At 39.7% G+C, this 26,824-nt stretch overlaps 1 non-coding gene across 1 annotated transcript; it reads right to left on the bottom strand.

The window, feature by feature from the left end:
* Window positions 1-15,234: 15,234 nt before the first annotated feature.
* Trnav-aac lies at window positions 15,235-15,307 on the bottom strand. Its single transcript has one exon. It is a non-coding gene; the product is annotated as a tRNA-Val (tRNA).
* Between the last annotated feature and the right edge of the window lie 11,517 nt (window positions 15,308-26,824).

Raw genomic sequence — 26,824 nt, 5'->3', positions numbered from 1 at the left:
TTTTTAGGTTACAAAATTTTATTAATTTTGAGGTCAACTTAAACTTTATAGTTAATTTCCAAACTAGTGTACGGTGTGAAATTGTGGTAGCTGAGTGATGTGGACTGCTGACTCTGAATTGGAAGGTTGCAGGTTCAAATCCCACAGCGTAATTTTAGGTTACAAAATTTTATTAATTTTGAGGTCAACTTCCAAACTAGTGTACGGTGTGAAATTGTGGTAGTCGAGTGGTGTGGACTGCTGACTCTGAATTGGAAGGTTGCAGGTTCAAATCCGCAGTGTAATTTTAGGTCAATTCAGTTCTTCTTCTTGTCCTTTGGATTGGGTTTTTTAAACCTTCAATTTCTTTTAAATTCAATTGCCCGTTCCAGTCTTCCTGGAACGAAATTGAAGTTAACCATTTATAATTTGAATGAAAAAAGTTTTAGAATGTGCCCACTCTAACCCAACACAAGTCAGATCCCTCGCCAAAATTACTGGTCAGTTAGTCTCCATGTTACTCGCACTCCGCCCAGTTAATCGCCTAATGACACAAGCCATGTATTGCACTATCGAGTCCTGAACATCATGGTATGGTTCCATCGTTATTTCAGACACCGTTATCACCGAACTTACATTTTCGCGATCAAATTTCAAATTTCTCAACAGAATTTTCATTAAACCCCAACACACTCCTACGCACGCTGCTTACTCAGACTTGAGTGACACCGGTCACGGCGGCTATGTAGTCGACTCTAAAAGCCCGACAATTAACGGTACATGGTCTGAAACAAAGAAACCGCGTAGTTCCACTTGGCGCGAGTTGGCAGCAGCCTTCAAAATGTTGTTGGAACTGCGAGACGAATTTGCCCATCAAATAATCTTACTAATGGAGATCAATGGTCTATGGTGACAAGAGACAGGGGCGGATCCAGGATTTTCAAAAAGGGGGGGCACAAAAACTTTGTGCGCGTTTCACACATAACGAGACTGAAGCGCGAAATCCCTTGCGGGCAGGGTTGAGGGCACTGGAAGCTCTACGATTTTAGATGTTCTCTCCTTCATCATGAGTATTTTAAGCCATTAAGAGCAAAATTCACAAAGTTTATTTTTTAATTTTAATAACACTATTTTTTTTATCAAATATAGAATTTAAATTCACTGTTGATGTTAGTTGAAAATGAACCCCAAAATTAGAAGGTGCTGATGACAGCCCCCGGGTGAAAAAAAATTGAACATGTGTTATTTTGCGAGCGAGCGGAGCGAGCGAGCCAAAAAAAGTCATGTTTACTATTAAAACATACATTTCTACCCAGAAATTTGCCTTGCAAACAAAGGAAATAAAATAAATTGAATTTCATTAGGGGACAGCCTGCCCCAAGCAGCCCCTACCCCCACCCCGCCCCATTTTGGTTGATGTTATTGTCGTTTCATTATTTTTATTTTTTTTTATTTTTTTTTTGCTTCCATCATCATTAATAATATCCTTTTCGTTTTGCCCCTCTCCTGGTATTTTCTTTCTTTTACCATGTAATATAATTGGTGATTTTAGTTCAATTCGTATTTTCTCCATTATCATCCCGTTTGTAGGTGTGTGTGTGTGTGTGTTTGTTTATGGTGTAAATCGAGATCGCGCGGATGTGATTGGCTTCACTTTTAAGGTGAATTACACCAGATCTCCAACAGCTGTCCATAATATTATTCCTTGAGCTTGATTTATATGGTGTGATACATTCATTCAACAACTGAGCTCCTTGTTGAGCTCCTCGGTGAATTTAGGAAAGTGACTGACAGAGCTTAATTCACGAAGCCCCGATTCACTGCCTGATTATAGCCTACATGTAGGCCATGCATTACAGGCAATAAATCATTAGAATCTCACTTGCACTCAATTCATTTGACTAACAATTGTGCAAACTGCAAATCTCATTCAAATATGTTACCATGGGTCAGAAGTCTTCAGAAAATGTTAAAAGAGCAATGAAAAGACAAATCGAACAAGTCTTACCAAATCCAACTTTACTTGATACTTGATGAAGTAATCCCTTGAATCAGCTTACATGGCAAGCTATACAGGGATGATTGAGGTCAAGTGCCAAGCAGGGAGTACCGTGTGGTGGTGTATCAAAATACAGAGCAAAAATGTGAAATGAAATTTGCATTACGTATTTTGTGCAAATATGAAAAACTTTGCCTGCACAAATTTCCCGAAAGCGGCAGCATTCCTGAGCTGCCGCTTTCACATACAAGGTTTCAAAATAGTACCATACAAGATGTCTGGCTACGCAACCGGCAGTCCCAGGCATCACAGGGGAGCCTCCTAGCAACAGTATTTCTAAGCAATGTGATGGGCATGCAGCCATGCACCTGTGGCTCAGATAGCTAATCACTCCAGTTGCGCGTGGAAGGAAGTCATATTCATGAAAGCAGATGGTCCGTGATGAAAGCAACCAATGGCATATTTATTTGCCGGGAACCGGCTCATTTCATTGGCTGAGAAACTATCATCACTGTTTATCATCTAAGAATCTTCCAATTACTGGCGGCAAGTTCTCAAAGGCCTTAAAGTTCGGTGGCCTACAGATGAACCCAAATGTATATGCTTTGTAACGAACAAGAGTGGCATTGTATCAATTTGAACAATGCGGCTATCAATCATTCTCTGGAAAGACTTTTCGGAGCTGAGATTTTATTTTGGCATTTTTTTTTCTCAGAGACAGGGGAAAACTTTATGCAAAAAATGTGGGAAACTGAATTGAACGTGAAAATTCACCTCCGTGTTGTGTACATGCACATAGATAAACGATTGGGGGATGATATTCCAAGTCCAAATAATTCATTATTAAAATGTAGGGCTCCCGATGTCTTTTTTTCGTAGTACGATTTTATTCTTCGCTTATTGAAAAAAATAAAACTGCATGGCCTACATTGTTTTTGTAAATGTTACTCTAGAATATAATTATTTCGGAATACATTTTAAAATTAAGTTTGAAGTCAAAGGGCTGTTGATAATCTTATTCGTATTCCTTTTAAAATTAGGAAAAACTAAGCATAATTCGTATTAAAATTTCCCCTGGAATCTACAAAAGAATTAACTGAGAGTTCAGAACTTAATGGGCTAGGGTGTTTGAAATCGTTTTACTTTAAAAAATAAATCGAGAGAACAAGACATACTAAATCGTATTAAAATAACCCCTATTTATTTGATGTCTCTCTCTATCTGAAGCCGGGACAATATAAAAGGGATGACGATTAATTCTTCGTGTATTTAAAAAATAAAACGCATGGCCTACATTATTTTGTGAAAATGTTCTACTCTAGAATATAATTTGTAATATATTTTGACGCTATTATTCGAGGGATGTTGTTAATCCTGATCATATTCATTTAAAAATAAGAAAAACCGAGCATAATTCGTATTAAATTTCCCCTGGAATCTACAAAAAAAATAACTTAGAGTGCAAGCTTTAACGGGCTAGGTTTTTTTTTAATCATTTTGATTTCAAACAAATTTTTAGAGAACCAGACGTAAATCTTTCTCTGAGGCCGGGAAAATTAAAAAAAAGGGATGACGATTTTATTCTTCATTTATTAAAAAAAACACCACATGGCCTACATTATTTCGTGTACCGGTACGATGGAACGCCGTATTATCGCGGTACTTATCACGTTTCTCGTTCGGAATAGAGATTGCCCACTAACCTTCCAGAATTGTCCTGTCTTATGTGTAGTATAACTCTTCCTTTTTAAATTAATATAAAAAAATCTGACGGGTGGTGTGGTTTATTCCGTGTACGATGCCTGTGAAAATAGACATGTGCGGCGTGTGCGAACGGAGGTGGACTCCCTATTATCGCGGTATGCGGGAAGTGGTTTTTATAATGATCCCAACTTTTTTGTTCATAGTTTATGTTTGACCAAAACACCCCCTGAATAAAGTCTGATATTTTCCCTGTAACGTTCAAGTTGATTAAAGACAAAATGTCTGCAGGATGATTTCTTAAGACCCTGCCCTTCCCCCGAAAGGAGAACACAAATCCCTGAGGCAAGTCTACTGATCGGCGATTGAGGGCGCCATTCACTTTACACGGTGTGCCGTTTTATTTTCGCTAACGCGCGGTGCTTATTTTGATCTCGTAAAAGTTGTTACGATTTCGCGCTGCAAATATCGTCGTTCGACTTCATTTTACATTTGCAGCTCAAGAATGGGAACCAGACAATGGAACTTTCACGGACAGAGCGCAATTAAAGATTTATGTTAAAATATAAACGGTACCTTTTAGCAGACACGGTGAGGGAAAATTTTGCAAGTTTTGGAAAACGTTAATATTTATTAAAATCGTTAAAAGTCCCGAAAGACACAACATTTTTTAATCGTCCTTTTTATACAACTCGGTAGAAAATCCTTGATGACTGGTGAACTGGATAAAAATCGCCACTTGAAGGAGTTTTGACACTGTAAAAAGAGAAATTTCCCATGCCGCGATAATAGGGATGCCGCGATAATAGGGAGTCCGACTATACATGTTCTACTCTAGAATATATTTTGGAATATATTTTGACATGAAGCATTAAATGCAAGTGCTGTATTAAATGTGCCCCCTATTCCAGCCGGGAAATAGAAAAGTGTCTTATAAAAATATATTCTTGCTTTGAAAGAAATTTTGAGACAATGATTGACAGGCGACCTTCAAAACTTATATATTGTATATTTTTGTTGATAATTATGTATGATAGTTATGTTCAAAGCGATTGATTTGATGACCGCCCGTCCGCCCGCCATAATGACTCCTCAAAAACGAAAAAGATAGCCATGTTCTCAAAGGGATGTATTTAATGCCCGCCCGCCCTAAGACGACTCGTATAAAAAAAAAAAAAAAAAAAAAAACAGTTGCGAAAAGGGGGGGCACGGGCCGGGTGTGCCCCCATCTGGATCCGCGCGTGACAAGAGACGCCATCTTGATTCTTGGATCTGCCACCGGTACAGCGCCCTCTAAAAAAAATCTTTGAGAGTGGCATTTCTGAAATTTCGGACTTGCTTCGGCTCAGAGTCATGACTGTTTGACGTAATCATTTCGACAACTAATTACAAATCCAATGCAAGCATAGCAACTCTAACATTTGGACTGTCAACAAACATTATATGTTTTCAAAGCAGAACAAAGAACGATACCAGTATATACAAAAAGTGACAAAATAACATTGCTCTGGAAGTGAAAGCTACATGTACGTTTCAAACCGATGTTTACGAAAAATCACAAGGTACACGCTTGGTATGACGTACTATGCCCACGTGATGGCGCGCACAGGTGGTGGTGTTTTGTGACGCTGACAGGTGCAAAATGAATGGATAATATTCACACGTGGTGGTTTGTTGTCTGCGTGCACTAGAAAACGTAACAATGCCCGCCTCGCAAAAGTTGCCATGTTGGGTCATGCAACTTTCTCCGGATTTGTTGTCGTGGTTGTATCTCTGTTTGTGAGGTGGTTTCAGTGTGTCCACCGTCAACTTGATTTTCTTAAGACCTGAAAAACTGCAAGAAGTTCATGGCCCGGTCGTGAGTATTTAGCAGGGAAAGAATCGTATACCAAGTTTGCGATCATGGCGATGTGCCTTCACAAAGCGCGGGGTTTGCATTCGCACCAATCCCATCCTGTTGCATAAACCGCAGATCTATTAAAGATTTCACATAATCCTATTTAAACATTTTGGATTTTGAGCATGTCAAGGAAGTGAAACATTTTGGATGGTGAGCATGTTGAGGAAGTGACAATTAAGCTAGTGGTTCCTCACGTACATCACATTATGTGCATTTCCCCCCCAATTCCAAAGTTTGAAGAGTAAGTCAGGGAATCAACATTGATGCCAACAAAGCTATAACTGTGGATTATTTGATTCACTTCATAGTGATTTTTACATTGACAAATAAGAATTACAAGCCAACTCAGAACTTTGGGTTTTTTTTGGAGATGAAGCCAAATAAAGGTACTCTCGTGACTGTTTTTGACAATCCACAATTCCTTGGCAACTATGAGTTGCACTGCACTTAAATGGATTGTTTCTTACTGTAAATGCTCCCAGGTATCCAATGGACTGGTCCAAGTCTAACTTACATCATTTCTCTACCAGATATGGTGACGGGATGACAACAAATGCAGGGACACGTTTTTTTTACCCGAAAAAGGTCAGATTTCATGCAAATATGGTTTAATTGGTGCAACTTTTAATTTCACATTTGGAAGAGACCAGTATTACTTGACTTTTGGTGGTATAATTACCTCTTCAAGTTGTTTACAAATTATGGCAGTAGGTACATTTTGAGAAATACACCGGGACATGCATTTTGAGGGGGTTTTGAGGGAGTTTTCAGGGAGTATTGTAAAGAATGAGCATCTTGCCCATTATTTTAAAGAGTTTTTAAACACTGCACATAATCAGTGTCGAGTTTTAAGTTAATTTTACCGCTTACAAATCTAATTTTCAATCTATATTTTTTCAATTTATAGTGCCTTAAAGTGTCGGACATGAAAGTAGACACTTTATACTGAAGAATAACCCATAGGCCCCCTTTTTAATAAGAACTTGCTTGGAGTGTACATGCGGGAAGAAATTCACGATAAACATCTCCAGCATTTAGGATAGAGATAAACACAGGAATGATTCTAGCGTAAGGTTGATGCAATGGGCAGTTGCACTGTTTAGCTCTGTTCAATATGGGGTGTCAGTGGGTACATTGAATTAATGAAAGGAAGCTGAAACAAGAAGCAGAGGGTGAAAATTATTTTCTTAAAGTGTATCATAGATCCTTTGACGAAAACATCTTGCCAACTTCCCAATACCTTTGAGACAGTGTTCATAAGTGAGAAAACTGATTTGCAATGGCTTCACCTAAGATTACCCGTAAGGGACTCTCCATCCAAACCAAGATGGAAATCATCAGAGCCTTGGGTTCAGGTCGGAAGAAAGCAGATGTCAGGCACCAGTACAGCATTGTTTCCAGCACGTTGTCAACCATCCTCAAGAACAAGGCTGACAGCATTGCCAAATTTGAATTGTCCCAATTCCAAACCACCTGAAAGCAGTTTCGCACGGCTACTTGTGAAGATGTGGAGGAGGCCCTTCTCCGTTGGTTTCGGGGGGCTCGTGCCAAGAATCTACCGGTAAACGGCCCTCTTCTCCGGGGGAAAGCGGAACAACTTGCCAAGATGATGGGCCACGAGACTTTCGCAGCAAGTTCTGGATGGCTCTTTCACTTGAAGGATCGTCACTGCTTGGCATTCAAGCAAGTTTGCGGCGAAAGTAACAGCATCGATCAGAACACCATCACTTCCTGGCTCCGAGATACGCTTCCCCGTCTTTTACGGGATTTTCAACCGTGCAACATCTCCAATGCCGACGAGACTGGACTGTTTTGTCCGTCTAACGCTGGACAAAACCATGACATTCATAGGTGTGCAGTGCCACGGTGGCAAGCAGAGCAAGGACCGTATCACTCTCATGCTGTGCGCCAACACGGACAGTTCGGAGAAGTTAAAGCCGTTGGCCATCGGCATAGGAGTAGCCCCCTGAGAAAATCCAGTGTCTTTATTAGATGTCCCAACCCTTTCATAGTAGTGTAATTCTGCAGCAATTTCAGCAGATCAACGCACTCAAGGAAATGATGCGGCAGGTGATTGGCGAACAGATGAGGCAGAGAGGCTACATACAGAGTCTGGAGTGCACCCTGTTAAATGTGAAGGAGAAACAGCATCCCCCAGATCAGCCAGCTCTAGAAGTCCCCATCCCACATCGACAGGTACCGAAAAGATGAGGTATCCTTGATGTGCACACTGAATGCAACTCTTCTGTTGGTCACCAACTAAAAATGTTAATGTACTTATGTGCATGCCTTCGCAAGGTTGGTGACATCGCATCATTCGGTACGGTACCTGTACGTGGGTGGCGATGCTTCCGCTTGCCCCGTTGTCAGGTTGTTGGGTTGAAAGTCGGTTTATTTTGTTTTCTTTATTCTTCTCAAATACCATACAAGTTTTACTGTTACATACTGTCGTGACTTCATTTCTTATACATCATAGTTTCATGGAGAACAAGATTTAATGTTTCAAAGGCAAATTCATTACCATTTGAACAAGAGCATGTGGCCCATGCATTAGCTACATAAACAATCCATGGTGCATGTCGGCGAGTGCGTGAAAAATGCTCGTCGCTTAAAACGAGGTGTCGGATAATACGAGGCAATGTCGTAAGTCCAAGTGTTTCATGCGCGGGTAGAGCATAAATAATGACACGAGTCATTACAAACAGTTCAGTCGCATCTTCCATAGACAACCACGCGTGTGTACATGTAGTGGCATGAACACGACGCGCTGTACTCCATAGCGATTCTACACAAAGCAAAGAAAAAGACGGCCTCGTGGCTGTTTCCAAGACTTTCAGATTAATGCACACCGAGTTTAAACTAGAAGATATATTACTTAAACGTTCTGGAGGAAAAATTTTACAAAATGAACAATCATTCATCCGTACCTGTTACATTTTCCAACTTGTGACAACACACACATTTTGACTAACAGCAGAATGAGCTACGGATATTTGCACGCAATTGACAGCGTGACCGGCAGGCTGCCGCAGTGTGCGCACTGCACTGAAAGTTCCCGGATTCATGACGCCCCGTTACTTCAAGTAATAAATGCACACTTGGCACTGTACAGAGGATTTTGTAGGCTTCATTTTGATCTGTCATTCAATGCAGTTGGTAAAACTAAGACCCCGTACCAAGGACCAAACAAATTTGTCTACTCAGTCCTTTGGCTATCTACGTGACATGGTATCATCACCCTGTTCCTCATTGGTGTTTGTCAGCAAAATACATTGTAAACTTCACCAAGACCTCATGGGCTGCAACTACAATATAGTGTCCCTGCTTAAGAGGGCTACACACGTAGTTCTCATGTTGCTATACAAGCCAATATTTTTAGGTTCTGCAAAAAAAATACTGGCAGTGCAGAGCAAAAATAAGCATTCTGCACACAATACAAAATTGGTGAAAACTTATCAAAATAACACAGCATTGTTGGCATAATGGTGCAGCGTCCCCATTATGTTTCCTGTGGGGATACATGTGTTGGCCCTGTCACGATTAATTCCAGGATAAGAATTATCTTTGCCTGCATTACAGTTGTATAGCATGCAAAATGTGTCTAATCGGTTGAGGAATGAATTCTGGGAGGCGGTGTTACGTAAGGGTAGAAAGGGTGCGTCAAATTTGCATACGCAAGAACGTGCATAGAACGTAAATATAGAATGCACGAGGCGTGGTGGGATCATTCTAGCGACTTAAGTTCAGTTAAGGGCAAACTGAGAATGGATCAGCTTTAAAAATAGCTTTGTGTAAACGTGCGAAATGTTTTGTTTTGCTGGCAACCACAAGGTTTTCCCAGAGGTTTTGCTCATGGAGTTTTATCTCTGGTTTTTAATCCAGTGGGTTTCTTCGGGAGTTTGTTGCGGTGTTTAAACAATTAAATTACATTGAATATCTGTATAGTTATTGTTTGTACTTAAACAATTAAAGAACCAGCTCCAACTGGTTGACTGCCCCTTGGCAAGCCATACCCTAAATGGTGATATATGTCGTATATTAATTTGGTGTTGTGTTCATAGGAAAGGATGTATCATTAGAGTAGACTGGCAAGAGCAGTCTTGTCTGCTCAAAGAACAGGAGATATACATGTATGATTATAGCCATCATCAAAGCAAGCTTAACCCTGTCCAGATTTTGTATCAGAGGCTTTGTTGAAGTTAAGGACAGCAAAGAAAATACAAGAGGCAACGTGAAAGATATCATAAAGGGTTCAACTGCACTTCCTCGGAATCAGAATATGAACCAGCCAAGAATATCTAGAAGGGTGTCTGCTAATAGCTCAATGTAATTAGCTTTCACGATGGTCAAGTGGACAAGATTTCTTTGGCCAAGAGTACACTTACAGTTTACCATGGAATCGTTCATATATTTAAGACTATTTCAGTACCTGTTAGTACCTATTACGCGAACGACCTTAACTATTGCAAGGGACAATATTCAACGGATACGAAAGGAAAGGTAAAGGATTGAATGATGAAGACCTGTTTTATGATTTGGATAGTTTTTCATTGTGGGTATATGTACATGTATATGTACACCAGTGCTTTTTCTAAGAGCTTGGTAGGAAAAAAATTACAAGCTTGCTCAGCTGGGAGTGAACCCATGACCTCCTGTCATTCAAATATAATTAGCTCAAATAATTAGGAAATTTGGTTTGCCCCAAAAGACAAAATTGCAAATACCTAATGTTAATATATTTACAGTCACTTGACACAAAAGTTCATCTAGCAAAACAGCATCAGCTGACTAATTTTAAAATGACAGAATTTTATGCATTCCTTCCTGGTCATATTTTTAAATAAAAGTTAATTCTATCAGCCCTTGTACTACATTGTGTATTTTTTAATCAATGAAAAATTAATCAATAAAACCATGGAGTGCACAGGCGGTTTCAGGCGGTTTCAGGCGCTACAGTGATTAGGCATGGAAGTTTTGGATACTACAGTGATTATAGTGTCCAAAACTGCCATGCCTAATCAATGTAGTGTCTAAAACTGCCATGCCTAATATAAGGCATGGCAGTTTTGGACACTACAGTGATTAGGCATGGCAGTTTGGACATTACAGTGACTTAGGCATGGCAGTTTTGGACACTACAGTGCCTATTAAAGGGTTGGGTAATTAATTCTTTAAGCAATGAAGGCTAATCCCTCTTATGGATGTACATGTCAAGTTAACATGTACATGTATATCCATAAGAAGGATTAGCCTTCATTACTTGAAGAATTTTTATTGTAAACCCCATTCACACTTTATCAATAAAATGCTAGACTGTAGAAAACTGACATTAACTTTAAAGGCCCTTGAACTCATTACTGTAACGAGTGAGGTACTCGGTAAGAAAAAATATGGCTTTACTTTGCTTTCAAATAAGGTACCGGTACATGTATAGCTTTAATAAGCAACAGATGAAAAGCATGAGTTTAATGAAGAGTAAAAACAGTCATATCATGTAACAAGAGTGTAGGGTCATCAACGCCTTCACCGACAGCTGGAGATACCCCCAGTGTCACCCTGATGTTGGGTTATTCCGAGGATTGGGCGCCTATTCCTTATTTCTACATACCACACAAAAATGTTGTAGAAAATGGCATCATATTCATGGAAAGCACATTCACAGGCAATGGAAAGCACATTCACAGGCAACACAAACCACATTGGCATGATGAACTTTCATGTTCAATTTCATGAGTTTATGTTTTCTGTGTTCTTTCTAGATGGTTTGTAGCCCACACATTTTAGGGGCCTTGGCTTTATGGTTGGGCTATACAACAAACCACCACCTCGGCTTGTGCATGTTTCCCACTAAAACTGAAAGGAATATTTAGTTAAAAATATATAAAATAAAATAATAATTGGTTGTTATCAAAAATTAATCTTCAGGTACATGTAGGTTGGCAGGCAAAAGTGAATTAAATTAATTAATGAACACAAATTAGTTTATATGTTTGAATGTAATCAGTAGCATAGTTTTTTTATGACGGGGGGGGGGGGTCTGAACCATCTTAAAAGCTCTTAAAAAGACTGTTCTTTTATGACACCATTAAATGCTGCCAGGGGCCTTCCCCCCGCCATTACCACCATCCAGCTAAATAAAGGCCACAGTACTTTTTATGCATCAAATGAGTTTTCACAAAGGCATTTGGTCTGAACACCTACATGTATTTAAGCCAATAGTTCACTGGATTTTGCCCTCCACTGCTGTAATCTGTGAAGGGCAAATTCTGGCAAAACCCAACATTTAACCCTCCTATGCAAACATACATTCTGTTTAAAGTTGTCCTTTCAATGTAATTCTCACAAGTGACTGTCTCCCAGCCCACATACATGTAGAGCAGGATTGACTGGCTATGACTGTTTATGTAACTTGATACAGCTATGCTTTGACTGTAGATGATTGATAAGACAGCTGTGCCTACTTCTTGCCTGCTGTTGCCTGTTGACTGAGTTTGACTAGTCACATGCTAACTTGCTTGAAATATGATCTAACTGTTGGTGACTAGCTTGTGTAAAAATCATGGCAGAGGAAGAGGATTATTTTTTTGCTGTCTGTGGCTGTTAAAACAGCAGGAGGGTTAAAATTGAGAAATCATGTCATTGTGAAAACCTTACATTAAAATTACACCAACCTGACGCAATTTCCACCAACAGTCTGTACTACGTAATAAAGTATCAATTACAAAGAATTCATCACAATGAAAAGTGATCACAAAAATATACAATTAATGAAATTATAACAGCTTTTAAATGCTTTGTTTCATAAAGTATAAACAGCAATACATTTAAATGTTGCTGGATCAAATATTAAACTGTCACTTTCAAGAATCTAAATTTTTCATTTTAATAAAACAACGGATGAATTATGCATATCATGTGATACTTCAGTCTCAAAAGACAGTATAGATTACGCCTTCACCGACAGCCAGATACTGATACCCAACTGTCACCCTGATGTTGGGTTATTCCAAGGATCAGGCACCTCCTGTTTTTAACTCTATGCTGATTACAAGCATCTCGCCTTTATGCCAAGTTTCACTGCATTGTTTAAGGGTCTCGATCTAGCTGAGTCTCTGTAATGCTGAAGAGTTCATCAGAAAATATCACTATCAGAGCTGAATCCTTGATCAATATGCCAAGTCCTGCTGCAAAGTTTCAGGTTCGGCGGATTGCTGCAGAGTGACCCACAGCTCAAACTAACCCAGGACATACACAAAGCTGCTGTATCAGATGTCCCGCTGCAATACTTGAGGATAATAAGCCGAGTCACTGCCATGCTAACGAGCTCAGAAAACATTATCAGAACAAAATCATCGACATGCAGGTATTCCATGTTCTGCTGCAAAGTTTCCAGTTTTAAGCAGAGTCTCTGCAACATCTCAACGGCTCAAGAAAACATGTCCACGTACAGTTCTTATTGAGCTACTTCAATGGCAGAATCAATGGCACAGCTCCGATTTACATCATCTCTGGCTTTGAAGTACATGTATCCTAGGATACAGACATCTTTAAACGGCCAACTAGATGCTTATCTGTTACACCGTTAGTGGAGGTTCGGCAGGATTACCGATGTGACAACTCGGGGGAAAAACAACCATCTCACTAGGCGTATGTACAGTTAGGCCTACCCAATTAGCTGTAAGCAAGGGGCAGCTTGTACTACTTGCAATCATTTCAGGCCTAGTTGAGTCTGCAGGTGTTTATGCCAACTTTCTTGCATATCATCCAGTAAGGCTTATCCTGGATTTCTAATACTGCAGGTGTTCTGCTGCATAATACGGGTAAAAGTCGACCAGGATCTGATGAGCTGTCACTGTCATTTCCCTGCTAACTTAAGCTGTACGTGAAGAGCTCTCTGCCGTGTTTGTTCAGAGACAAATATTCCACCGTGCATCAATGCCTCGTGTTGATTAGGGATGGCGCAAAGTTCACCTATGATCGTTTCCACTGCACTGTAAACTTGTCACCCTGAGATCGAGACCCTTTTTATTATCAGGTACTAGCGACTGAGTCAGTTGGACTTGGGGATCAGCACGGGAAGGGTCCAAACTCCCTGAAGAAGCAATTGCAATGACACAGCTGCATTCACTGCTTATTAAATTACTCTTTAGAATCTTTGCCGGATCATACATGTTCACATTTGCATTTATTTATAAATCTGATAAATTTGGCTTTAACCAAGGGTAAAGTTTTTACTTTACACCAAAATAAACGCACAGTCACATCATGTCTTGGCACCAAGATACAGGAAGTAGTGGCTTACTTTTGGCACCAAAGCCATCTTGCCAATAAATAAATAAATGTACGGCATTGCACATCAATAATGTGTAATAATTGTATCTTGCACACACCAAGGAGGTCATCCTCTTAATTATGACTTGGGTGCCAATGCTATCTCACTTTTATTTTCAATGTACCCTGCATTGATCACGGTATAACGTGTATAAGCAGTGAATTGGCAGATGGCCTCTGGTACAAAATTGGATCAATATTGTAAGACTCCTGTGGTGGGAGACGTGGTGTTTTACCAAGACCAAGTGCTCCATGGTACCTTCAACTTTGTGTTTGAGTGCCATGCATCTTGAGCAATAAATGCCCTACATGAGTAAATACACAGTATGGCAATGACATGCTGAGCTATATAACTGGTCAACATACAGTTTGAACAATTTCCCTATTTTTAGACATATTTGTAAAAGCAGACTACTGTACGTTAGCATACTTTTCATTGAAGAGTTTTGTCATTACTTTTTGTCCTGTAAAACTGACACCAGGAATTCTGGTGCAATCCACTTCTAACATTCTAACTGCAACATACATGTACCCAAGGGCTGTTACGATTACAAGACCATACTCTTACACCAAGCCACTACAATTGCAAACATGTGGGCTCTCTTTCCATTCATCATTAGAAAAATTACACTTTGTCAGTATTTGACTTTTGATGGAATTTGCATCAGGATAATTTATATTTTACAAATAATGAATGTTTCACGTTCGTGCAATGGTAAGAATAATTCCATTCGGTGACAGATGAAATGTTCCATTCCACTCAGAGTCGCCTCGTGGAATGGAACATTTAATCTGTCACCTCATGAAATTATTCTTACCATTGCACTCACAAACATTCATTATTTGTATACTATAATTACTGGCACTGTATAATCAGTGCTTTTCAACAGAAATTAAAACCAATAGCAAAAGCTATCTTGAAAGGCCAGTAGTATCATTTGCAATTATAGAAATGTAAATAAAATAGCTGACTTTTCAGCACAAGTGTCAAGTATCTTTTAAAGAACACAAACACAATTTGTGCTTTTATTTAACAGGTTATTTCAAAAGGCAAAGTTTTGAGTACTTGCAAATGATCCTATCAAGCCATGTTACTTCCAATCTACATGTAGGCCAATGAGGCCTTTACTTTTAAAAGATATGCCAGGCCTGTACAGAGGATTTTCAAATGAGTGTCATGTATCGTTTCTATCGAGGAGTGTTCATATCAAGTAGTAAAGACTATTCATAAGATGGAATTTGCATCAATATTAGGTTTTTTTGCCCTTCATCGACGTACAACACTGTATACTCAGTGTGTTCAACCCGATTGAAAGTCAGCAAAAGCACTCGGGTGGGAATCGAACCCACAACCTTCTGCTTTGTTGAGCAGACGTCTTACCACTCGACCACCGAGCACGTGAGATTGTTTAACTTTCACTCGGGGATAACACCGAGTAGACAGTGGTTATATGTCGGTGAAGGGCAAAACCTGATTATTGAAAATTGTAAAGACTTACATTGTGCAAGCAAAATGAATGCAAGCCATAAATCACACAACAAAAATATAATTTAGCTGTTCAAATGACACTTTTCAAAGGTACTTGTATTAGCATTCATCCCTGGTGCAGGCCTGCATATTTTATTTTTACTTTATAGTCACTGTAGCACCCAAAACTACCCTGCCTGTTTCTCACTGTAGCACCAAAACTGCCCTAGCACTCTTAGGGTACATTTTAGTACAATGTACATGTAGCTCACCCAGATCATTGTCTCAGGTTAGCCCCTTGCCGTTCTATTCGCTCCAACATCTCGAGTCAGCCACCACAGAAACTGCTCAAGGAGCAAACTCAGTGGTGGAAACAGGTCACATGCATGCAAGTGTTGTTCATTTCAAGAAACATACAACTTTGGCGGCTAGACAGTGAAAATCTCGAGCGGACCCAAAAATCAACTTATTTGAAGTAAAAGGGTAATTATTTATTTAGTTAATTTCAACTTTAAAAGGCTATAATTCCAGCCCAACATTTTTTACTTTTGGAACTTGGGCATTTTGTACGGACATCACGTGAGGATCGTGATGGCCCATGGTTGAATGTTCGATTAGTCCGGCTGTCATAAGTAGCTAACGTCTCCCTTTACAGAGTTGATCCCGGTGAGCTACTTGAAGGCACCCTATGATTTATTATTCAGTGAATAAATACACTGCAATACAATACAGACCCAGATGCTAATGGGTATTTATATTGAATGACAGAATTAAAAATCAAAATGATAATAGCAGGTGCAAACCTTGCTCAGTTACAAAACTTAAAAGAATTAAAACAGTATAACTGTTTCTAAACTGAATTTTTGGCTCTATTGCATTCTGAAGTTCAGTTTAAGTGAACAGGGTGCCCCCTACAAAATGCAACAGTTGTGATTTTAGGAAACTGAAATGGGATTGTAGGAAAATGTAATATTGTCATGATAAAAATTTGGTATTTCAAGATGCGCTAGGGCATTTAGTTTCAATATGACACCAATTGTAAGTTGATCCCTTTCCATATGCCTGAGTATTCATTTTTTGACTAAAGTAGTCTGAAATGCCCACTGCCACACTTTAGAAGCATTGGTTATCTGGATTTCACATCTAACATAAAAATCAATAAGCTGCTTCACACAGAACAAAAAAAATCAATTGAATCTTAACTTTTATCACTCTTTAAAAATGTCTTAAGAAGACAGACTTCATGACACTGCCTCATATCAACAGTTATTTGGAAGTCTTTTTGCCTATTCTCCAAATTCTTCCACGTGTCCAGATGCGGCAATTTTCATTTTATCATACATCAGTTTAAAAAAAAAGATTGCTCAGCCAACATGAACTAACATAAATTGCAATTGGTATCGAATCAAAGCTTAAATGGTCAAGTGCACTATACACTACCAAAGTTTATATCATCAAAGTTTCTTGATTGTCCATAATCACAATTTTTGAAACTGATGCATTTTTGGAGGGACACTCTATAGCAGCTGTTGAAACTGCTTTTGGGCAGCCAGGGGAGAGTAGGATTCTCAAAGGGAAGACAATGGCATACATATATCGCATTTTGGAAATATACTCTTCATATGTTCATACACCACACAACAAACATTTCATATTACAGCATTAACAAGAAAAAAGTTCTTCATCATTCAAACCTAACTATGAGGTGTTTCACGCAAAAGGGGCAGGGGGGGGGGGAGAACTTCCAATAATGACTTCTTTTATCAAGTGGTATTAAATTTTTGTTTCTTTCTGTTTTGAAGTTATGCACCATGTTACACAATTGTCAAAAACATGGTTAGATCAACAACTATTTTCTTTTTTCATTCTTGCAATAGGTTTCAAAGAGTTCTCTGAGAAGTTGCAGTCGTAAAGAGAAGAGAAATGAAATCTGATAATGCTTGTCCAGTAGCTTCACAGAAAATCCTGTTGCCGACCAAGATTTGGTCACTGAGAGAAGCCATAAATTGGGTCAAATTAGTATTTTAAAGAGATTTTACACTTTACATCAAACAATTGTTTGAAAGTGATATTTATTAGAGCATATGCAACACAGCAACACCCTTGAGAAATTTATAGCCATATATTTGATCATATTGCAATATTAGGTCATTTTGTCCGGCAAAACAACCTACATAATGAAACACTGAGCAGGACAGATTCATCAAGGCAATAGAAAGGGACACAGGGAAAAAAGTGGCTTGAAGGAATCATAAAAGTCCAAGCTCTCGGTGAAAGATTTACTCAAACAGGAAAGAGGTACAGCATATAAGGGCAGCCAGCCTCCACAATGTTACGATGGAAAAGAACCCGTGTTTGTATGGTTTAAAGACATGCAAACTTACAATGTACAGTAGTTGACAGGAAAATGAACCAACTTAGGTATTGACTAGATGCGTATTATGATTTCCAATGTGTCAAGTCACAAAGACAATTAATCCACATGACAAAAACAACTTTGCATGAGGGGATTCAAAAGAAGAGGCCAACAATTGCTGTGTTATTTAGTTTTCACCAAGGAGATAACGCATTTCTCTTCAGAGATATTTTCTCTTCACAACGATTAAAAAGTGTGGCACAATCTTACCTTTAAAGTGAAACCAGCAACTGGGGCAAGCTCATGTTTTCCATGACTCCTGGTCTCCATTCTGTGCATCATCAGTGACAGGAGATGCTAATGAGACGAGAGAAGCTGGGGCTATCCTTGAGGGCTGGATGACTCCTGACTCCTTGGCTATGGAGATGCTCCTCACAGAGTACAGTCAATCATTACTGCTCCTCCAGTGAAGGTTAACGATGCAGGTCTATTGTCCCTGGGCCCAGCACAGGAGTAAGATGCCATGGGTATAGAAGACCCGTAGGCTTGCTAAAGTGGGGAAACATTGCTATGGGTGCCGAGTCCTTGGGTATAGGTGACCCATCGGACTGTCCAGTGAGGATGGGCCAAAACAAGGGATCTTTATTCACCGAGTCTCGTAGGTGATGTCTTGCACTTCACCACATTCGCAGCAGATTCTCTCAGTCTGCACTTCAGGTCCTGCTTGTCCTTCTGGGATTGTAAAAGGCTGTAAATTCTGATTATTGTGTCCTTATAAAATAGCATAGCAAACCACCAAACAACTGGCCAGTGGTAGGGTGGTCTTTCAACTGAAATTCAATGTGGCACAATGCAGAAGTTTCAATGGAGTCAACATTGATTTGAATTTGTTGACTCTCAAGCAATTTGATTGTCAGAGAAAGCAAACCCCAAGTGTCCTACATGTATATATTAAGACCTGTTTTGTATACCAATACTCTAATACAGTAAAATGCTATTTTCAATATATTTTTAAAGCGGCAACATTTTTTTATAATTAATCAATGTTGGCAGTAGCGTTAATCCTTCATCATTGCCTTTAGTATTATTCCCATGAAATATTCACATCCAACTCAAAATTTCAAAGTTAAGCTGAGGAGTATTGATTCAGACATAATGGAGTTGACAAAGTATGAAAGGACTATAATTATTACCATATCGGGCCGTCGGGACACATGCTATGAATCATCAATAACATATGTGAACTAGTAAAAACTGTTCTAAATCACTTGAGTAATATATTATTGAAACATCTCCCGAGCTTTCTTAATTTAAAAGAATTAAATTCACATTTTACTGGTATTTTTAACAGTTCTTGATAGTCATGAAAACACAGAGTAAAATATCTTTGGTAAGAAAGTTGGCACAACATCCATATGTCATAAAAATAATAGATTGCCATTTTTATGTTTCAAAGTAGGCCTATATCGTGTTTAAATGAAATTAATAGAGAACAGTTTCCAAATTACATTTTGATGAAACACTGAGGCACACAGAGTATGGTGGCATTAATGTTTAATCTTTTTTTTTTTTGCAGTTACCTTAACCCTTCATTGCCAAAGGTATTATTCCAATGAAATTTTCAAATCCATTTGCAAAGTTAAGCTGGTGAGTACAGAATATTGATTCCGACACATTACAGTTGTATATGACTTGAAGCTTTGCATGGCGAATGAGATAAAATAGAGCAATTTTTGGGGTAACACCATATGGAAAGAAATCTCTTCTTGGAAGAAGTGTGGTTCTGAAAAGAACTGGTTGGTTGAGTGTATAACTCGACATTTCGGACAGTGTGCTCTGTCCGTCTTCACGAGGGTGAGTGATGAGATGTGAGTGATGAGTTCTTGGAAGAGTTTGAGAGCATCACCATCGAGGCTGCAGACTTAAAACAAGACGTACAGCTACGCTAAGTGGACAACTCTTTCTTAGTGTGGCCACATGGCACAGAACAACTCCACACCTTCCTTGACCATATCAACCAGCAACACCCCCCTCATCGAGTTCACCACGGAACAAGAGCAGAACAACACCTTAGCCTTCGTCGATGTCCAAGTCACCTGGGAAGAGGACGGCTCCATCGATCTCCCACACAATTCACTGCAAGCCAACGCACACCGACTAATACCTACACAAGACATCCTTCCACCACCCACGCTTCAAGTCAGCAACACCTTCCTCCGCCGAGCCTACAACACCTGCAACCCAAACCCATCTCAAGCAAGAGCTCCATCACATTAAGACATCCCTCAAGTTCAACGGCTACAAGAACATCAGCACCGACACTTTTGTAGTGTGGGCACCCTACCCTACATCGGCCACATCTCCCACAAGCTACGAGTCTTCAGCCAAGCCAACATCAAGGTCTATCACACAGCTCCACACAAGATACAAGCTCAACTTCAGACACACAAGGACAAACAAGACCTGAATACCATGGCAGGAGGCTACAGTATACCATGTGAATGCGGCAATGTTTACATCGGAGAGACAGGACGTGACCTCAAGACAAGAATCAAGGAACAGCAAGCACATGGCAGGAAAGGAGAAATCGACAAGTCAGCCATCATCAAGCACTCACGCGAGCAAGATCATCACATCCATTGGACCAAGCCCGCATCATCGCTCCAGTCGCCCACTGGCACCCAAGACGCATCAGAGAAGCCATCGAAATTTACTGAAACAACACAGTCACTCAAGACATCGGATTCCAAATCAAAGACATCTGGGCACAACTCATCAAGCAGCATGCATCCAACAACACCTCAGCGCATCCAGCATCCTACATCCGGCACACTCCGGTGCACAAGCATCTAATCACACCTCACTGCACAGGCACAGCCATAAAACCTCCTCCATCATCCACATCTCATCACTCACCCTCCTGAGGAACGGAGTGCTGCGAACACAAATTGTGGCAGTAGCATACTGTTAGAGGTGCGCAATCACTTCATGGTGACATGGCGTTTTTATTAAAGTCTGGGGATGTGTTCTCAAAGGGAGATGATAGCGCCCTCATATGCCCAGTTTATCCCATGGGTGCATCCATCTTTTTTGTGTGTGTTTATATCTCATTAAAGTGGTCCTCTTGTTCGATAAGTCTTGCATTTGGCTGTGATTCATTCGTGTGGTGTCTCCCATTAACTAATATAGTAGTTATGGTGGCGTGGTGGCAGCATGTTGTTTTAATAATTTATTATTTGTTATTTTGTTATTTATATATATATTTGATTTTTTATATTATTTGTTGATTAATTTACTATTTTTTGAAATTTTAAATGTTTTATATGAATGCATGAATGAATGAATGAATGAATGAATGAATGAATGAATGAATGAATGAATGATGAACAGGTACAGCTGACAAACACTGTCGGCTCAACAAAGAAATAATCATGATCAAGCTCATGCTGGGTCAATTACTGCCCAATCATCTCAAGAAACACAATTGTTAAGAACTACACATCTACCTCCAGTATTTGGCAGTCAATCCCATTACACTTCGGTTTCCAGTACTTAAAAGGTCTTGAATGGCAAAACTGACAATCACTCATCAAGCTTTAAGCCATCACACTCATAAAGCTGATGCTGCAAAGCCTTCAACAATTGAGGAAAACAAACCAGGCCAATTTCAAGACCAAGCAAGACCAAGCTATTGAACAAATCAAGGGACATCTCATCAAATATCAAGACATCAAGACGGGTCTCAAGATTTTCCACCGCTTCCTAAGCAGGAAACCACCAATGAAAGGACAAAAGAGAAAAGGGTGAAACAATCAGCGGTTCAACAAGGACACAAACGGCTCTCTTCAGAGCCACTACATCTTCAAAAAAGAGACTCAATCCGTGTCTTAATCTATAATCCGTAACATATGATGGCAAATGGAAACTGACCAAAACCTACAGGGCAAATAAAAACATAGCTCAAACTACAAGCTATACTTGCCACAACTCACAACTCCACTGAGTAAATAAAACCCAACCCCGAGCTTATTCGCCACAAACAAAAACAATGAACATGTTATATTCAACGTATCGTAAGCTATCCATCTCCACATCAGAGAAAACAGCCCCGAGTAAAGGTTTAAACTTTGTTCCCACTCCGGCCAAACCCACCCAATGCTCACTCACTGATAATATTAACCACTACCAAAGACGAATGAGAATTGCATACCTCATGCAAAACAAACCCCTCAAACATACAAAGACCATTCAAACCTTTGTGAGAAACTTTCCAAAGTGTTCTTCCTATTGTAAGAACGAGATACAGTCACTACAAGCACGGCCACTACGTACACTGTTTAACCAAGAAGAATTGCGATTTCATATGAGACGAGGAGTGTGACAGCTCTTTCAACACCCTCAAGACAGGATTGCAGGAGGCGCATATATCCTGGGTTACTCTCAACTGGAGAGCCAATACATACTCGATCTGATGCCAGCAGGGATGGGATCGGTGCAGTTCTCTTGCAAGTTTAGGAAGGGAAAGAAAGAGTTATCGCCTATGCAAGTCTGGCATTACCCAAACCAGGTGCCTACCTATGTTGCCAAATACCTTCATGTTCCACAACCCTAACCCTAAAAGCATCTACATCTAACCCTAAGCATCTAACCCTAAGCATCTAACCCTAAGCATCTAACCCTAAGCATCTAACCCTAAGCATCTAACCCTAAGCATCTAACCCTAAGCATCTAACCCTAAGCATCTAACCCTAAGAATCTAACCCTAAGCCTAACCCTAAGGATTTTGGGGAACACAGGTACAATGTATTGGGGAACATAAATATTGGAGAACATCGGGCAGACCCGTCCAAACCCAAACCTTATTACTGTGTAACAAGTCGTATATTGCTAGCTGTTGTCCACTTCCTCAAGCATTGAGCGCAACATCTCTATGGGCGGTAGATTATAAACCGGACGGATGGCTCCTGTAGTATCCTTGCATGAAAGCTATGTATATTAGGCACCTAGTGCTCTGAAACCACACACCCAAACCCGGACATTACCTCATCCACATTGGAATGCATGAACCCCAACTTACTAAATGAATAATGAATAAGGCCCCAACTTAGGTCAGATTACACCCTAGAACAATGTAGACCTTTGATAAGCATAGAACCTCATGTGATGTACTGAGATGTACTGAGACACAATAAACCAAGCAAACATCGAAGTAACAACTATTATCCGTGTGCTAGTTACAAGCTCACTACATTACATTGGCGACTAGGATTCAGGAACAAAATTGGGGGGATATATCAACATATCAAGATGGCACGATTCAGCATGCCAGCACCAGACCACCTCTAGACATGGCAGATCACAACCTTGCCGTAAATATTCTCGGCATCGCGGATCAGAGCATCCCGCAAAACGCCTACTACAAGATCCAGTCATGACCCTCGTGATCATACGAACAACAGCAACTGCTTCAAGCCACTACGCAACAATCTACCGGAGTACGGAACAGCAGACGGGCGCCAAACATGTCCAACGCCATCATCAGCAACGACCCACCAAGCTCGGATAGTGACTCTGACTACCCACCGGATAGCGACTCCGAAGATGACATGTTCTAATCGAACAATATCAGCCAACCACCAAGCGTGTTATCAACGACACCAAAGAACAAACAAGCGTGTTAAGCAACAACACTGAAGAACAAACAAGCGTGTTAACAATGACACCAAAGAACAAACGAGTGTTAATCACAACACCAAGAAATGAACGAGCTTCAACTCTGACCAACAAACGAATGAGCGTCACCTCTGACCACCAAACAAACGAACTTCACTCTGAATGACAAGCGTCAACTCTGAAGCGTCAACTCTGACCACCAACAAGCGTCAACTCCGACCAGCATGACCAGCCATGGACTAACAAACGTCAACTTCTACCAACAATCGTCAAATCTGATAATCATGGAAAGCGAGTGCACAACGAGAACACCAATAACTCTTTGGAAACAACTGAACTTTAACTGGAACACTGATCATCGGAACAACTGAACTGAACTGTATATACTGCAATGAATCTCTTATAAACTATAAACCAGTCTAACTTGATCTGCTGCTTCATCATGTTCATGAACTTTGATTGAACATCGAACAATGAACAATTCTCTACTAATTAACTGTATAAAATTAGATTTACATTTACATTGATCAACTGTATTTCAAAAATTAGAGTTAGATTTAAAGGGAATATACATCATTTGCTTTTGCTGTAATTTTCAGAAATGGATGGAATTGGGGGGTTGGAAATATAAAGCAAATATAGTTACACTGACCTTTTTGGAGGTTTTGGGTTCGAAAATGCTATAAAAACCAAGAAAAACGATCATTTTCCTGTAGTCTGGTTCCCTGACTCCATATAAGAAGAAACAGAGCAGTTTACATACATTGGGGAATTGTAAGGTCAGGGAACCAGTCTAGCTGGCTCGTACCCGTTCATAGGTTTGTAATCGATTGCAAACAATTTTGCAATGGTCAATTTGGGCCAGTATTTGAAAAAAAGCCAGTTGTTTCCAACGCTGATCGGCCGATCAGCGTTGGAAATTGATACAAAAATACCACTTTTCGTGAAAATGACAGTATACCAGGTGCCATAATTTTACAGGATGCTTTAGACTGTCATTTACCAACATCCTATTAAGGTATTCCGCAAAAACTTGGTAGTTTTATTTTTCGATGTTTGCAAATGTTGTATATTCCCTTTAAGTCACCATTATATTATTCATACATTCTCGCTGTATATTAGCCAGTTCCATTCTAAGGTGAGGAGGGATGTAGTATCCTTGCATGAAAGCTATGTATATTCTAGGCACCTAGTGCTCTGAAACCACAAGCATCGAAGTAACAACTATTATCCGTGTGCTAGTGACAAGCTCACTACATTACAGCTCCCTGTCATCGCTCGCAAACTTCTGTAATCCATAACCTGGGTTCTGAAGGAGAAAAATGCAGCAGTCGACCATACCAGAGTGCTGTATCAATATGGTGCAGCAGGAAAAACTTACCGGTCCAACTGGGACCAGTTTGAGTCAGCTGGGGCCAGACATCGACCTTGAGGAGACATTGAGCTGGACTGCTACCAAGATGACAAAAACATTCATCGTCACCAAGTTTCAGTCCAGCATAGCAACCAAGATCAGAAAAGGATGTGGATGTTTGACATCATCTTCAATGCCAAGCTTAAGAAGAAATGAACCATTAGGTCCCAAATTATGCTTTCTGAGTACTGCTCCCATTAGAGACGTCCCATAATTTAAAAGTGTTATCAAAGTGCTCTTAAAATGTTCTAAAATTATTCTTAACTTGTTTGGAAAAGGTTCTTAAATTGTAATGAAAATGTTCTTAAAGTATTCTCTTAATTAAAGCAAACTAAACTGTGAGACATCTACAGTACCACAGTTAACAAGAGGTAACTTTTTATGTTGGCAAAATTGAAATTTTTTATTAATGTAATTTGTGAGTTATTGTGTTTAAGCTTTCAGGTTAGGACGCCCTGGCTTAATTAAGGAGGGGCCATTGTAATGCAAATTACATCGCTACGAGTGCTGCTATGAAGCACTTCACGTAATCAGTTGCACAGTGGGCTTTCATTGAGGGAGTACTTGCATGAAGAGGCACAGCACATCAGTCTGTTGCTAGTGAGGGCACAGAGCACACGAACAGTTTACTAGATGGTAAGTGTACACTACACTACCCTACAAGTCATACGCTGCACTGTGTACAGCTGAAGGTCCAGACTGCACCGCCATATCAGTGTGACGAGCCGACATGCTTATTGGTTGGGCCTGTGAGTACGCATGCATCCATTATTTAATGTGTGGCTTGGAATTGCGCTGCATAGCGAGCACTGTATTGACTCAAACTGGGGTAGAAGCACATACTGTGAAGGCATGCAATCGAAGCACGAGTCCATTTCCTACCCAGGCTGCTAAGGATTCCATCTATTGGTTTCTTTAGCGTTACGTTATTAACAAATGTGTTGAATCTAGTAACTGCTGTCACTGTCTCTTTATTGCATTGTCCACTGACTCATTCAGTTTTCTTGCCTATAGATGGGGATATGTTTGCTCTAAACGGTGAAGATTACTGGTGACCAACTTCAAAATACTAGTTTCCTAATTCGTGTAACTGGAGGAACATAGGGAGCAAATTGCTAGTTCAGGAATATTTCTCAAGCAAAGTAATCAATTGAAATAAATCATGTTACAGCCTAACGTTGTACTGAATCATTTCTAAAAAGTCAAACAAACCCTTTTGAAATACTATGTGCCTCAGTGTTTTATCAAAAGATATTTGGAAACTTTTTTTCTCAATAATGATTATTCAAATACTCATGTACGTTTACTGTTTTCAGGCATACAACTGGGACTTTAGGGGGAAAAAAACAAGGAAACTCCAAAACCACACAAGACTTTGTATGGTATTTTCAATTTGTAATAGCATTCACAAAAACTTAAAAACAAGGAAATCAGCAGATCCGAGGAAAACTTGCATGCCTGGGTTATGACTTCTGTTCAATTTTTTGTTCTTGATTTTTAGTACCAAAATAAAATGGAAGACAAAGTAAAGTAATAAACTGCTGACAATTATTTAAATTCGACCATTACTGTTAAGTAGACTTCAACATTTATCTTTTGTTTGATCAGTCACAGACAGTCAAAATTTCACTTCTTTTCCCCTGCCATGCCTTTTACTCGGGCTTGTCACCAACAGTCAGATCTTGTTTATAGGCACTGTGACAGTCCATTCCATCAACAGACAAAAGTAGGAGATTGAAAGGTGTTCAAGTCACAGTTGGCTTATCAATATATGACAGTCAAAGCATAGCTGTATCAAGTTACATAAACAGTCACAGCCAGTCAATCCTACTTTATGAAGACAGGGAGCACTAAACTGTTAAAAACAGTCACTTAATCTCATTTGACTGCTGGGCTGGACTTGCTGAAATTGCCCCCCCCCCCCCAGAGAGGGAGGGTTCACTGAGCATTTGTTTATAAAATATCACGCCATTCTAAAATGTATTTTTTTAAATCAGAAATTA

The sequence above is a fragment of the Patiria miniata genome, unplaced genomic scaffold, assembly GCF_015706575.1.
Source record: "Patiria miniata isolate m_02_andy unplaced genomic scaffold, ASM1570657v1 HiC_scaffold_22, whole genome shotgun sequence".
Classification (NCBI taxonomy): domain Eukaryota; kingdom Metazoa; phylum Echinodermata; class Asteroidea; order Valvatida; family Asterinidae; genus Patiria; species Patiria miniata.
The sequence above is the reverse complement of the archived record's forward strand: the minus strand, read 5'-3'. Positions and strand labels throughout refer to the sequence as shown.